Raw genomic sequence first — 15,491 nt, forward strand, 5'->3', positions numbered from 1 at the left:
ACTATTTGCAGGTTAAAATATGGAAGGACCATGCAGAGCTGGAAACGTTAATGGTTTCTAATTCTATTATTTAATACAGGAGTTTTAAGTTTTTAAAAAAAAAAAAAGCATTGCCTTTTTATTGTCCTTCCAAGCTGGATGTGTGCTTGATGTGTATTGGTCCAGTTTTGATAGTCTCTCATATCAGGTGTAAACCAGGCAATTTGTTTCCTCTTCCCATTGTGTCTTCCTTCTTTCCCTCCTTGCCCGTGAAGAGGAAACTGATTTCAAGTTTAGCATTGCCGCTCCGGATTTTCCATGTTTCGAGTGCTGGGCACTTTCTGCTATGGAACCTCCATTGCAATTGATAGTTGATCATGTCTGAAAGTGCGGAGACAGCAATTATGTTGGCCTTGCTGAATTTGCCAACTGTGATTGGGCAACAGAAGTAAGTTGTGTGAGTAGCTTCACGTTGTGGAAAACGTGTTTCATTACCTCCACCGTTCAATGTGATTTTTGGAACTCCTGATATTAAATTGGTCCTTCGTGTTTAGTTAGAGAGGAAGACTATTTAGTGAAATCCCACAATACAGTACCTAATGCACAATGCTTGCTATAAGATGCAACCACATCTACCAGTGTTAATGGCCTGTTGGGGCCTTTTTGTGTTTTAATGTATATTTTCAATGAGAAATGCAGTTTCGATCTTGCCAACCTACTGAGGCAAGTGTACTGTACTGAATAGGCAACCACTTAAAATGTCTAGTCAGTTTTATTAACTGAAAGATTATTGAGTATTTCTGTTGCCTGCTAATACTAAGATTAACACAATAGACCCTTTTAAATACCCATGGCGTAAGTTTTCATTTTGCCTGTCTCCATTGAGCACTTCTAAAAATTGCTCCTTGTTATTTTAATGTAAAACTGGAATGCAAATTTTAATTGGGTTTGAGATTTATATCACTTGCCAAAAAACTTTTGTACAGAGAAAGTAATGGGTAGTGTTAATTTTAGAACTGTCAAAATATTCTGTAAGGATTAAGCTGGTTTAAAATTAATGTGCCAGTTATTAATTCTTATGGCCAGTGTCTTTCCCGAAACCTTGTTTGAAGATGTAGAAAGAGCCACGTAACTAAGTGTAAAACTTGTAGCATATGTATATTTTAAAGCAGGACTTGCCTGCTGGAGAAAGTATTTTAGTACAATAGCTAAATGTATAAACCACGCCACCTATTTCTTGGCGTGACAAAACCTAAGAATATTTTTGTTTTTTTTAAAAAAAAAGACAAATGGATAAGAAAAAGCACAAGTATTTCACGATGCTACATGTGTGACAAGTGAGCTTGCACATATTTGTGTCTTTTTAAAAAAGAAATGACTGGTTTTTATTGTGTTCGGTGCAGGGAAAAAGCTCTTGAAAGTGTATTTTCTATTTTTAAAAAAAAGTTAAAAAAAAAAAAGAAAGTGGGCTTGCTGCATATCCTGTCATGGCCATACCATTTGTTTTAAATGGACAGAAAAGAGCTCTTCTGATCATATTGGCCTGCCATTTGCACTTCTGTTTTTCACCTAAAGTACCGTGATCTGATTATTTTTCAAAACTGTGGGCAAAATATACAAGCATAATATCAGTGTGGATTCAGTAATCTTAATCTTACCAGGAATGTGACTACCTTGGATTTGTGACTCCATTCTGATGCTGGCTCACCCTTACTGCACTGTACAATCTACTGTGATAGCGCCACATATAATTCTTTAGTTCCAATAATAGTGGGCCAGTGAGTGTGTTGATTATTAAATTATCAGCATTGGTCCATATTTTCTCTCCCTCTGTACCAGGCAAAGATTTAGTGATGCATTGTCTGTACACCCTCTGGCCCATTCTTCTAAAAGACACGAACACAAAATGATTAGGATGCTTCAGTTTTGCCCAATGCCTGATGTTTTTAAGTTGATTTGCTTTAAGCATTTTCTCAACGATAAATTCTACAGTACAGGAAACTTTGGTTTATCCGGAGGTTGTATGTCCGGAATACTTGATCTAACGGCAAAAATCAGGAGCTGTTTTTTTTAGTTCTCGTTCGTTTTTCCCCCCCCCCCCCCCCCCCCCAGTCAGGCACTGCAAGGTCTGTAGCAACAGCTTCAGCTAGAGACGCTTGCAGCTGCAGCCGACTCTTTAGAAGCTGTTGCTAAGCAAGTGTTTGTTGTCAGATACGGAGATGAAAACCTCCGTATGCTTCAACATTAACTTTGTATGTCCGGTAGTTTTGATAGATTGGCAACACGCCGGTGCCTGTAATCAAATTAATATTTCATTGGATCACAATTTTATGATCTCTACAGTCCCCCAAAATTCGGTTTCCCTTGACATACAAGTTGGCCCTCATTTATTCAGCAGCCCCACTTATTCAGTAATACGTCTCTATGGTCCGAGTGGCATTTTTGTTCTGTTTTTGTCCCTGGTAACATCTGACAGAGGGACCACTGTTTACGCCTCAACAATTGTGTGATGAATGTCATATCTTCCCCAGCACAAGTTGTGCTCCTTGTTTAATTCAACAGCCCTCATGTCCAGTAACATAGTCTCCTAAGCCACAGTTGTATTTTTTTCTTGTGATTCTGTCCCAGTTAATTTTGGAGACCATTGTTTAATAATTGGTAGTTAAAATAATTCTATAATGAAACTATTACCTTTCACAAATAAATGACTGTTTTAAGAACAAATTCCCAATTTAAGTAAATTGATTTAAAAAAAAAAAAAAAAACTGCAGTTAATTGAGCAGTGTTGTGAATTGGTTTATATTTAAAAAATTGAATAAAGTCAAAGTTTTCCCCTTCCCCAAAATGGTGTCTGTTTTACTTTTTATTCTTGAGTTCTTTTAGGTGTCTCGAGATGGATGTGCAATTTGGTTTTCTGACCTCCGCTGATGAACGAAAGGAGGCCATGGGTATATATAACATGGCTCCTGTATACCAGCTAAGATTTGGAACAGCTCTAAGTGAGGAGTAAACCTGCACTACGCCACTCCTAACTTTGTTGCTTTTAATCGCTTTATTTTCCCCCCTTTCCTGAAGGTGCTGACTCATACTAAGCGTGGTTCCAGTTGCTGGCAGTACCCTTGCCCGAGTGTGTGTTGTGCAAGTGTTGATGGGATTCTCAACAATGAGGGACATCTGCAGCCAAGCTTGAGCCCCTTCACCCAATATCCATCCCCCAGGGACTTTCCAATAGGTACTGCTGTATAGTGACTAGGGATGGGAACCCTTGAGCCAGTACAGCTAGCCAACTGAGCATTGCAGGCAATTGTTTAACTGTGCTCTGCCATAAATCACCGTTAGCCAGAGAAGGGAAGAGAATTGCAGGTAAGTGCAGTGGCAGCAGGCAATTTGACTTGAGATGTTACCGTTGAGCCTCTTGTTGCTCCGTATTGATTGACTCATGTTTAATGGAGATCGTGATAGCAATGAGGAACCCTGGCTGAATTCTTTGCCCTCTGGGTGGAGCTGCTGAGTGCACTCTGCCATCCTTGCAATAAACTGGGCATGAAACCACCTGCTCTATGCCACTGCTCTATATTGCTCAGTAACACTCTACATTTTTTATTGGATGCCAAGCTTCTCTCCATAAGGTCAGAGACAATGTGGGAATTGAGTATGCACACCTGTTGATCATTGTGGATTTTTTCTATTGTATTGAAGACATTGACTCCTGCTAGGTGTAGGTACTGGATATTCTCCAGTGCACAGCATGCAAGTCTTAGACAGCAAACATTGGCAGGTTATTTGATGTCTGTCAAACCAATGTAGATGCTAGTTAAATCAGATGTACCTGGGACCTCCTGGTTGGTGTGGCTCAGTCTTTACCAATTGAACCGTTGGGAGTTGTACAGTGGGTTTGAACACATGACTTTGCTTTTCTTTCTCCATTGCTGCAAGTATCCCAGTGGATTATTTCCTTGTTTTGGCTCCCATTTCAATCTGATTCAGTACTTTGCTACTGTGGGTAGTGTTGCAAAAGTCAGCCTTTTGGTGGCTCTTTAGCCTCAACAAGTGGTCAGCCATTTAGGACTGATAGACATTTAAGGGTTAATTTTTGGAATTCTCTACCCCCGAGGGCTGTGGATGCTCAGTGATTGAGTATATTCAAGCAGAGCAATAGATTTGCGAATAGTGCAGGAAGGTGGAACTGAGGTAGATCAGCCATGATCTTACTGAATGAGAGCAGGCTTGAAGGGCCAAATGGCCAACTCCTATTAAAGTTTAATTTTGTGGGTAATGTGGAATGAATTATGTACACTTCCTGTAAGAATTTACAAGTATAAGATTGCACCTGTCACTTAACTATATACCTATTTATTATACTTGTGTTGCCAGCTTTCCAAGATCGATGCTGCTGTGGCATTGTTATCCATAGCTCCACCTGAGGCCTATGCCTTGCTCAAGGCACCATGAACCATCTGCTGAGTACCAATCCCTTTCCTCCCCTCCACCCCCCCAAAATTGCTGCTTGTCTAGCTTGAGGTGCTATACCAATCAAATTACTGTCCTTACCAGCCTATATTGACTCCCTATCACCCAGCTTATTGACTTTAAAATTGTTCTCCTTTACAAGTGCTTCATCTATTATGCTTGGCAGTGCTCAGCTCTAATTGGCTCTTCAAAAAAAAAACAGAACTTTACATTTTTGTGTTGTTGGGAGACCTTTTGTAGTGATGTACACTAAGCCAAGTAGAAATGTTTGTTTGTACCTTTTTTCTCTCCCACATGGCAGCTGTCTTTCACTCTGCCAGTGCATTTCACACACCATCTAGGGCCTTTGTTTCTTTACTTGTCCTATTACTATCTTGTCTCACCTTGAATATCTGTCTCTTTTATCCATTTCCCAGCCTCCAAACTGCCTTTTTAATCTTTTCATTTCCTGCCTTTTTTTCCCCTCAGTTCTGTAGAAGGGTTTTGACCCAAAACATTGACTGTGTCTCTCTCCACAGATGTTGCCTGGCCTGCTGAGTTTTTCCAGCGTTTTGTTATTTCGGATTGCCAGCATCTGCAGTATTTTGCTATCGTTGAAATATTTTTGTATGCAAATTGAATTGTAGACAGGCATTTACAACAAAGACACAATCTATGACTAAATGTGGGTGGTATTACACCTAATTCACAGCAGGCTTCATGACAACTAGGCAGGAGGTCCTCATAGCAACCTAGCTATGGAAAAATGAAGCCAAGAGTAACAAGCAATACATTAAAACACAAAACAGAAGTCATGTATCAATGTCATTAATACAAGGTGGAATTATACAGCTTTGAAATGGATACAATACTTGCTTTCTTTCCTTGTGTGATGTAGAGTATCACTACTCTATTATTCAGTATTGTGCTTCCCAATCATGATCATTAGCTAGGTAAAAGTACATGATCAGGCTTTGCTAGGATGCTTCATGGTTTGCCAGTCTGCTGAACTAAGGCTGGCTCTTTGAACAAGGTACCAGAGAGAAACTGCACCCCTGTTCCCAAAAGATTCAACAACTGCAGGAGAAAATCTGGCAATAAAGATAACTTTTACTCGAAGTGACAGTTATGATTGCTAGGCAAAGGCACTGCACATTACTTTCTCTGGAACACAGCAAGAGCCTTGAAATAGCCCCAACTGCATTACTTAACTATTAACGTTGGGAGAAAAGCTGCAGTGACCAGCTAGAGTAGAGTACTGTTTCAATTCTGGGCACTGCCCTTTAGGAAGGACATGGAGAGGGTGCAGGAGAGATTTACTAGAATGGTTCCAGGAATGGGTTATGTGGATAGACTGGAGAAGCTGGGGTTGTTCTCAAGAGTTGAGATGGCCAAGAGGAGATTTGATGGAGGTGTTTCAAATCATCAAAGGGTTTAGAGTGAATAAAGATAAACTGTTTCCAATGGTTGGGTTGATAACCAAAGTGTAGTGTATGTAACCGTTCCACCTTTAAAAGAACTATTTTAAGGGTTGCACTATATCTTGGCTGCTGTATACTGTAATACTGGTGGTGACCACACCGGTATATAAGTGCTGTGTAATTTATTGGGCAGTTCTGCCCCGACCTTCGACTAGTAAAGACCTGTTAAAAGTTACTCTCGTGGTCTGTGTAGTAATTCTCATTATAACACACAGACTTAACAGTGGCGACGAGTACGATCTTACCCTGCGGCAGAGATACATCCAAGGCAGTTGACGGGCGTTGAGAGGAGGCATCCGCCCTCATCATCCTGCTGAGAAAAGACTCGGGTCTGCAGAGCAAAGGAAGAATTCTGACACGAAGCCTTCCATCAGCAACAGGCAGTGATCATCCCTTCTATCACGGTGGTGGGTAAGCCGATCAGCGACGAGCAGCAAGTCGGCCACGTTGGCTGTGAAGTAGGGGAGGGAAAAACGGAGGATAAGGGCGGAGAACTCGACCACGGCCGGGGAAAAGAGCCGGATAGAAGTCGGGGCCAGAGGCGCTGAGACTGGGCAGCGTAAGGCACGGGAGCCGCGGTGAATGCAAACGCAGCCGGTGTAAAAGACCGGGCTGCAAGCGGGCTGGGAGACGCAACAGTGTCGAGAGAGAGCTCGACCGCGACCGGTGAAAAAGGCCGGGCAGCTACCGAGGCCGCGAGGCGCAGCGACCGAGACGATCGTAAGGCGCGGGAGAGAAAAAAAACGCGGAGAACTCAGCTGGGGGGGAAAGGACCGGACTGCAAGAGGGGCTGGGAGGCACGATCGTAAGGCGCGGGAGAAAATTTAAAAAAACCGCGGAGAACTCCGCCGCAGCCGGGGGAAAGGACTGGACTGCAGGAGGGGCCGGGAGACACGATTTGAAAACCGCTGGGGAGGGCGAACGCAGCAATACGGCAATCACCATTACAGCCAGCGGGGGAAGAAGACAAGCGCGGGAAACCGGCATTTTGGAAAAAAAAATAAAAGAAAATTTCTTTTTGTTTCTCAAGAAGGTTGCGAAGATGCCTAAGCGTGGTAACATCAACGATTTCGATCCCGATGTTGAAGATTGGGCCACGTATGTAGAACGCATAGAGATTTATTGTAAGGCAAATAAAATATCAGATGAAGATAAAGCACTAACCTTACTAAACTCAATGGGTGCGAAGACATACGGGTTATTGAAGCATCTTCTATCACCAGCTAAACCGGCGGATCAGACTTTCGCTAAAATTGTTGCTGTCCTAAAAAATCATTTGAACCCCACACCGCTGATGTTAGCGGAACGATTTAAATTTTATGCGAGAACGCAACTGAAAGAGGAAAGCAACGCGGAGTATTTAATTGAACTGCGTAAGCTAGCGAAATACTGCCAGTTTGGAGAAAGCCTGACAGAGGCACTGAGAGACAAATTCGTGTGTGGATTGTCGAAAGAAGGAACACAAAAGCGGCTGCTTGAAGAGAATGAGCTTGCATTTGATAAGGCTGTCTCTATTGCAGCATCGCACGAAGCCGCAGCGAGAGGCACTGCGGAAATGCAGCTGAAGGCAGCGGTACTCAGCGTAGATCAAATGGCTTCGGGTACAACGAAATGTTATCGTTGTGGGAAGACAACACACGATCAGAACCAATGCTGGTTTAAAAACCAGGAATGTAGAAAATGTGGCAAGCTTGGTCACATAGCTAAAGTATGCCGGTCAGGAAAGAAGACCAGCAACAAAAAGTCACCGCAGGAAAAGTGCAGAAAGGTACACAAGGTGGCTGAGAAGAGTTCGGATGAACAGAATTCGGATTCAGACTCCAACAGCAAGGAACTGGGTAGTCTGAGAATTCACAATGTGAGTAAGGAAGCTGACCGACAAACTATCTGGGTCACACTGCAGATAGCAGGAGTCCAAATGAAGATGGAATTGGACACCGGATCGGTGTTGACGGTCATGAATAAGCAAGATTACAAAAGGTTATTCAAACATATTCCCCTACGGGATACGAAGATAGTATTGCAGACATACACGGGGCAAAGAGTATACCCCATCGGAAAGATAAAAGTCAAGGTGGTACACAAGGGCAAAGAACACCAAGGAATGGACTTATATGTACTACCTGAGGGAGGTCCACCACTTCTGGGACGGGAGTGGATCAGGAAAATAAATATGGACTGGCACTCCCTGATATACCTATCAATTCGTCCAATAAAAAGCGACGAGTTAGGAACGTAACTAAAGGTTTTTATTGACTAAATAACAGAGCCCACCCTCGTGGGTGATCGGGTCCAACAAGGAGGAATACCAGCCAGTCAACTACCTTTATACCTGGGCAGGTAGGTGGAGCCATGGGCGGAGTCGGAGGTGGTCAGCCCAGGTATAACAGCGCGACAAGAGGCGACCTCGTATAGTGATACAACAGTGAGAACAGTGATAACAATACAACAGTGATAACTATAGTGTAACGATAGTGAACGATAAAAGTGGTTTACCACATTCACCCCTTGTTTAGATTTGAGTCCGGCGGGGTGAAGTGTACTACCAGTTCTGGTATGTCAGTCTGTCCGGAGGCCTCGTAAGCCTCTCCGATCGTCGCAGCGGCGGTGCTGCATTATCCGGTGTTAATGCTGGTGTCTGCGTGGTCGGCGAAGGCTCGTGGGGTTCTGGCATGCCGTCTACCTGGGCTGGAATTGGGGGGGGGGGTAGTAAAGGTGGTGTCTCCGGAGTGCCCGAGGGTGCGAGGTCTCGTAAGGAGACAGTGTCCTCCCGCCCGTCTGGGTAAGCCACGTAGGCGTACTGGGGGTTGGCGTGCAGGAGGTTCACCCTCTTGACCAGGGGGTCCGTTTTATGGGCCCTCACGTGCTTTCGCAACAAGACAGGCCCCGGAGAGGTCAGCCAGGTTGGTAAAGTGGTTCCCGTAGTCGACTTCCTGGGGAAAACAAACATTCGTTCATGGGGGGTGGCGTTAATGGCAGTGCAAAGTAGTGACCGGATGGAGTGCAGCGCTGTCGGGAGGACTTCCTGCCAGCGGGAGGTTGGGAGGCCCTTAGACTTTAAGGCTAAGAGGACGGCCTTCCATACCGTCGCGTTCTCTCTTTCCACCTGGCCGTTCCCTCGGGGGTTGTAGCTGGTGGTCCTACTTGCTGCAATACCTCTCGCTAATAGGAACTGACGGAGTTCCTTGCTCATGAAGGAGGAGCCCCGGTCACTATGTATATAGTTCGGGAACCCGAACAAGGCGAAGAGGTCGTTCAGGCACTTGATGACCGTGGTACTGGTCATGTCTGGGCAGGGGAAGGCAAAAGGGAAACGGGAGTACTCATCAACGATGTTGAGGAAGTACACATTGCGGTCAGGGCCCCTTAAAGTCGATGCTCAGGCGCTCGAAGGGGCGGGTGGCCTTGATCAGGCTTGCTCTGTCCGGCCTATAGAAGTGCGGTTTGCACTCGGCGCAGGTCTGGCAGTTCCTGGTCATGGTCCTGACCTCCTCGATGGAGTAGGTCAGGTTGCGGGCCTTAATGAAATGGTAAAGTCTGGTGACCCCGGGGTGGCAGAGGTCGTTGTGGGGGGTCTGAAGTCTATCAATATGCGCGCTGGCGCATGTAATTCGTGAAAGAGCATCAGGGGGTTCGTTCAGCTTACCTGGCCGGTACAAGATATCATAATCGTAGGTGGATAGCTCGATTCTCCACCTCAAGATCTTGTCATTCTTGATTTTGCCCCTCCGCTTGTTATTAAACATGAAAGCAACCGAACGTTGGTCGGTGAGGAGGGTAAATCGTTTGCCTGCCAGGTAATGCCTCCAGCGCCGTACCGCCTCCACAATTGCCTGGGCTTCCTTCTCGACCGACGAGTGTCGGATCTCGGGGCCCTGTAGGGTCCTTGAGAAGAAGGCCACCGGCCTCCCCTCCTGGTTAAGGGTAGCGGCTAGGGCGAAGTCGGATGCATCGCTCTCCACTTGGAAGGGGATGGACTCATCCACTGCGTGCATTGTGGCCTTGGCTATGTCTCCCTTGATGAGGGAGAAGGCCGCGCACGCTTCCTCCGTGAGGGGGAAGGATGTGGACTTCATGAGGGGTCTGGCTTTGTCCGCATAATTGGGCACCCATTGGGCATAGTAGGCGAAGAGCCCCAGGGTTCTCAAGTGCCTTAGGGCAGTGGGGGAGGGGTAGCTCCATGAGGGGGCGCATTCTTTCGGGGTCGGGGCCGATGAGTCCGTTCTCTACTACACAGCCAAGGATGGCAAGGCGCGAGGTGTTAAACACACATTTCTCCTTATTGTAGATGAGGTTGGGCCGTACGGAGGAATTTCTCCAGATTCACGTCATGGTCCTGCCGGTCGCGGCCGCAGATGGTGACGTTATCTAGATAGGGGAATGTGGCCTGCAGTCCGTTCTGGTCAACCATCCGGTCCATCTCCCTTTGGAAGACCGAGACCCCGTTGGTGACACCGAAGGGGACCCTAAGGAAGTGGTATAGGCGCCCATTCGCCTCGAAGGCGGTGTACTGGCGGTCCTCGGGGTGGATAGGGAGTTGGTGGTAGGCCGACTTAAGGTCGATGGTCGAGAATACGCGGTATTGTGCAATCTGATTGACCATGTCAGATATGCGGGGAAGGGGGTATGCGTCCAGCTGGGTGTATCTGTTTATGGTCTGGCTGTAGTCGATGACCAGGCGATTTTTATCGCCGGTCTTAACGACCACGACCTGGGCACGCCAGGGGCTGTTGCTCCCCTCGATAATGCCCTCTTTCAGGAGGCGCTGTACCGCCTGCTCTTGGTAGCGACGGGTTTGCAGTCGGGGGTGAGGTTAGCGAACAGGGAAGGTGGCGGCACCTTGAGGGTGGATAGGCTGCAGGTGTTACGCGGTGGGCGGTTTAACATTCGCTGGTTGTCGACTGTGAGTGGGGGGAGGGGTCCACCGTATGCTAGGGTTACACTTTGGAGGTGGGATTGGAAGTCCAGCCCTAGTAGGACGGCAGCGCAGAGCTGGGGGAGGACGAGTTTAAAATTTTTATACTCCGTACCCTTAACCGACAAGGTCACAACACAGTAGCCGCTAATGTCCGTGGCGTGGGACCTCGATGCCATCGAGATTCGGTTGCGCATTGGCAGGACAGGGAGGGAGTAGTGGCTGACCGTGTCTGGCTGGATGAAGCTCTCCGTGCTTCCGCTGTCGAACAGGCAGGTCGTGGCGTGGCCGTTTACTTTGATGTCCATCATCGACTTGGACAGGTGGTGTGGGCGGGCTTGATCCAGAGTGACGGAGGCTAATGTGTAGGTAAGCGAGGCGGTCGTCCGGTCCGGGGGCAGTCGGCCGTGGTGGGTAAAATGGCATCTCCCACGAGGTAGGACAAAATGGCGGAGAAGATGGCTGCCCCATAACTCACATGAGGCACTATTGGGGTCGGTTGCCTTGATCAAAGATAGCCACCCCATGACTCACGTGTGGGGATGCTGGCCTCAGCTGCCTTGAAAGAAGATGGCCGCCCCCACAGTTCGCATGAGGCACTGCTGGCCTCTGAAGATCCGCTCCTGCAGGCCTTAGAGAAGTGGCCTTTCTTCCTGCAGGTAGAGTTCCTGGCTGGGCAGCGCGACCTCGGGTGCTTCTCCTGGCCGCAAAAGAAGCAGCCGGCGGCCCGATCGCGGGTGCCCGATGTCGGAGCCGGTACCGGGGGTGGCGGTCCCGGTCGGGTCTGGGACGCTGAGGTAGGTCCCGGGGGCGGCGCTGCGGAGGGTATTGCGGTAGGGGTCGGGCCCGAGTCCCAGGGTCGCGAGCAGTACCTGGAAAACGCCTCCTGGTCCTGATGGGCCACCTCTAGGGAGAGAGCGAGGGCTTCAGCTTTGTCCAGGTTGAGGTCTTTAGCTTCAAGCAGTCTTTGCCGTGAGTAGTCGGACCGTAGGCCTTTCACAAAGGCATCGCGGATATTATCTTCCGTGTTTTCAACAGCCGTCACCGCTTTAAAGTCACAGTTCCTGCCGAGTGCTCTTAGCGCCCGTAAAAATTCAGCTACAGACTCTCCTGGCTGTTGCGGGCAGGATCTTAGGTGCCTGGTGTATGTGTAATTTACCGGGCTCCGGTACTGCTGTTTCAGTAGGTTGATAGCGGCCTCGTATGTAGTCGTGTCCTGGATGAGTGCGTATACTCTCGGGCTCGCTTGGGCGTTCAGGATTCTTAGTTTGGATCTCTGAGGGACGCCGGATTCTTCCAGGTAGGATTCGAAGCAGTCCAGCCAGTGTTTGAAGTTGAGGGCTGAGTTTGCTGCCTGTGGGTTTAGATCCAGGTACGGTGGTTTGAGGGCTTGCAGCCAAGCCGGCTGGTGTGGCTGGTGTAGCCCGGTGTCTGAAAGCTGCTGTGGCTGTGCTTCTGGGAGGGCTTCTGGCTGGCCAGTAGTAGACATCTTTAAAATTTATATACCTATCAATTCGTCCAATAAAAAGCGACGAGTTAGGAACGTAACTAAAGGTTTTTATTGACTAAATAACAGAGCCCACCCTCGTGGGTGAGCGGGTCCAACAAGGAGGAATACCAGCCAGTCGACTACCTTTATACCTGGGCAGGTAGGTGGAGCCGGAGGTGGTCAGCCCAGGTATAACAGCGCGACAAGAGGCGGCCTCGTATAGTGATACAACAGTGATAACAATACAACAGTGATAACTATAGTGTAACGATAGTGAACGATAAAAGTGGTTTACCACACTCCCTAAACGCAGTAACGGTAGATTCTGGAAAAAAAGACGTCAAACCTGAACGATTGTCCAGAATATTGGATGAGGCTAAAGAGGTGTTCCAACAGGGACTGGGAACACTAAGAGGAATTAAGGCAAAAATCAAGATTGCAGAACATGCAAACCCAAAATTTTTCAAAGCCAGACCGGTACCTTATGCGATACGACCTGCTGTGGAAGCTGAGCTGTAAGGGCTAGAACGTTCAGGAGTACTGTCTAAGGTGGACTGGAGTGAGTGGGCCACGCCCATTGTTCCCGTCATGAAGCGTTCATCGAGTAACAAACCAGGGGAACCGGGGAAGGTCCGCATCTGTGGAGACTTCAAGATCACAGTTACTCCGGTGCTTCACACGGTGCAATATCCGCTTCCGCGGATTGAGGATATCTTTGCTTCATTGTCTGGCGGGAAACGCTTCACCAAGATAGACCTGGCGCAGGCGTACTTACAGATGGAAGTTGAGGAAGAGTCGCGCCAGTATCTCACAATCAACACGCACAGAGGCTTGTATCGATATAATACTGGTTTTTGGAGTGGCTTCGGCTCCAGCAATTTGGCAGAGGGCCATGGAGCAGGTATTACAGGGAATTCCAAGCACTCAATGTTGCTTGGACGATATCCTGATTACAGGAGATGACGATGAGGAACACCTTGCAAATTTGAAACTGGTGCTCACCAGGTTGAAGGAATATGGCCTTCGAGTTAATCGCCAGAAATGTGAGTTCTTTCAGAAACGGATCTCGTACTGTGGTCATGTCATTGACCAGGAGGGGTTGCACAAGTCACCTGACAAGATCGAAGCTGTTGTGAAGGCTCCCGCTCCAGAAAATGTATCCCAGTTGAGGTCGTTCCTAGGGTTGATTAACTATTACCATAAGTTTCTGCCAAATCTATCCACGGTGCTGCACCCGCTGAATGCTCTTTTGCAGAAAGAAGTACCATGGAAGTGGAGCGAGGACTGTAAGAAGGCCTTTCGCAAAAGCAAGGCATTGATCACCTCGGAGGAAGTGTTGGCTCACTTCAACCCAACGCTACCTATTCGTTTAGCTTGTGATGCTTCTCCTTATGGTATTGGAGCAGTACTCTCACACAAGTTGCCAAATGGTTCGGAAAGGCCAGTCGCATTTGCATCCAGACCATTGACCTCCGCTGAGCGTAACTATGCTCAGATAGATAGGGAGGCTCTCAGCCTGGTGTGGGGAGTAAAGAAGTTTAATCATTACCTGCAGGGCCAGAAGTTTACACTGCTGACAGACCACCAGCCGTTGGTATCCATATTCAACCCTAAAAAGGGCGTTTCCATTATGACAGCGCAGAGGTGGTCCCTTTTCCTAGGGGCACACCAATATGACATAGAATACAAAGGATCAAAACAGCATGGGAATGCTGACAGTTTATCGCACCTACAGTGGACCCAGTGGAATGTCTACCAGTAACAAATTCTACGATCGAAAAGGAAACAAGAAATGACCCGACTCTCTCACGAGTCTCCGATTTAACGGTGAAGGGATGGCCAGCACATGGCGAACCACTGTTGCCAGCATTCTCGCAAAGAAGAGAACAGCTGTCAGTGTGCCGAGGAACTTTGATGTGTGGATCCAGAGTGGTGATTCCACCCAAACTCCAGCATAAAGTACTAAAGGAGCATCTGGGTGGAGTGAAAATGAAGAACCTAGCCAGAGCGTTTGTGTGGTGGCCAGGTATCGATGGAGACATCGAAGAAATGACCAAGAGCCGTCTAGGATGCCAGAAGGTCCAAAACACCCCACCACAAGCTCCTCTACATCCATGGGAGTGACCCTCATCTCCATGGCAAAGGGTACATATCGACTTTGCTGGTCCATTTATGGACTCAATGTTCTTAATTGCGGTGGATGCACACTCCAAGTGGCCGGAGGTAATAAAGATGTCCACCACCACGGAAAAAACCATCACAGTATTAAGGACCATATTTGCCAGGAATGGGCTGCCGGAACAGATCTGTTCTGATAATGGACCGCAATTTGTGTCCGAAGAATTCAGGAAGTTCTTAAAAAACAATGGGGTTAAGCACTACACATCCGCCCCATACCATCCCGCCACCAATGGATTAGCTGAAAGGTTTGTCCAGACCTTCAAGAAGGCCATGGGTAAGGAAGACATAAATCTACAACATAAGGTAGATAACTTCTTGTTGGCGTACAGGAATGCAACACATGCGGTTACAAACCAAACTCCCGCCATTATGTTTTTCAATAGAAGACTAAGATGCCAAACATCAGAAGGGACGTAGAGAACCGGCAATTTCAAGGCATGAATGAAAGGCCAACTAGAACCTTCCAGATAGGTCAACAAGTTTTGGCCCGGGACTACCGTACCGAGAAATGGCAGCCTGGAACTATTTGCACACGACTAGGACCGCTGATGTATACCGTGGACATTGGAGAAAGCATAAGGCGCCATGTTGACCAGATCATAGAGTCATCCGAAAAGGGACAACCTACTCCACAACTCTATACGCCTAATGATGAAGCAGAGATACCCATAGGATCTACCTCCGATCCAGTGATACTGGAATCAGATGAACCCGACACTGGCATTCAAGCCGAATCGACCTTGCCAAAAGAACCTACTACACCACCACGAGGCGTTATCCGGACCGAGTCAGGAAGCCTCCAGAGAGACTGAATCTGTGAACGGTTTTTACATGAAGTTGTGTATATATGTTATGATGTTATGTTTAATGGGGAATATATATATACTGTTAAACTAAAAAGGGAGGATTGTAGTGTATGTAACCATTCCACCTTTAAGAACTATTTTAAGGGTTGCACTACTTTATCTTGGCTGCTGTGTAATGATTTATTGGGCAG

The sequence above is a fragment of the Somniosus microcephalus genome, chromosome 20 (assembly GCF_052327205.1).
Source record: "Somniosus microcephalus isolate GS21.2 chromosome 20, FLI_Smic_1.0, whole genome shotgun sequence".
NCBI classification, from domain to species: domain Eukaryota; kingdom Metazoa; phylum Chordata; class Chondrichthyes; order Squaliformes; family Somniosidae; genus Somniosus; species Somniosus microcephalus.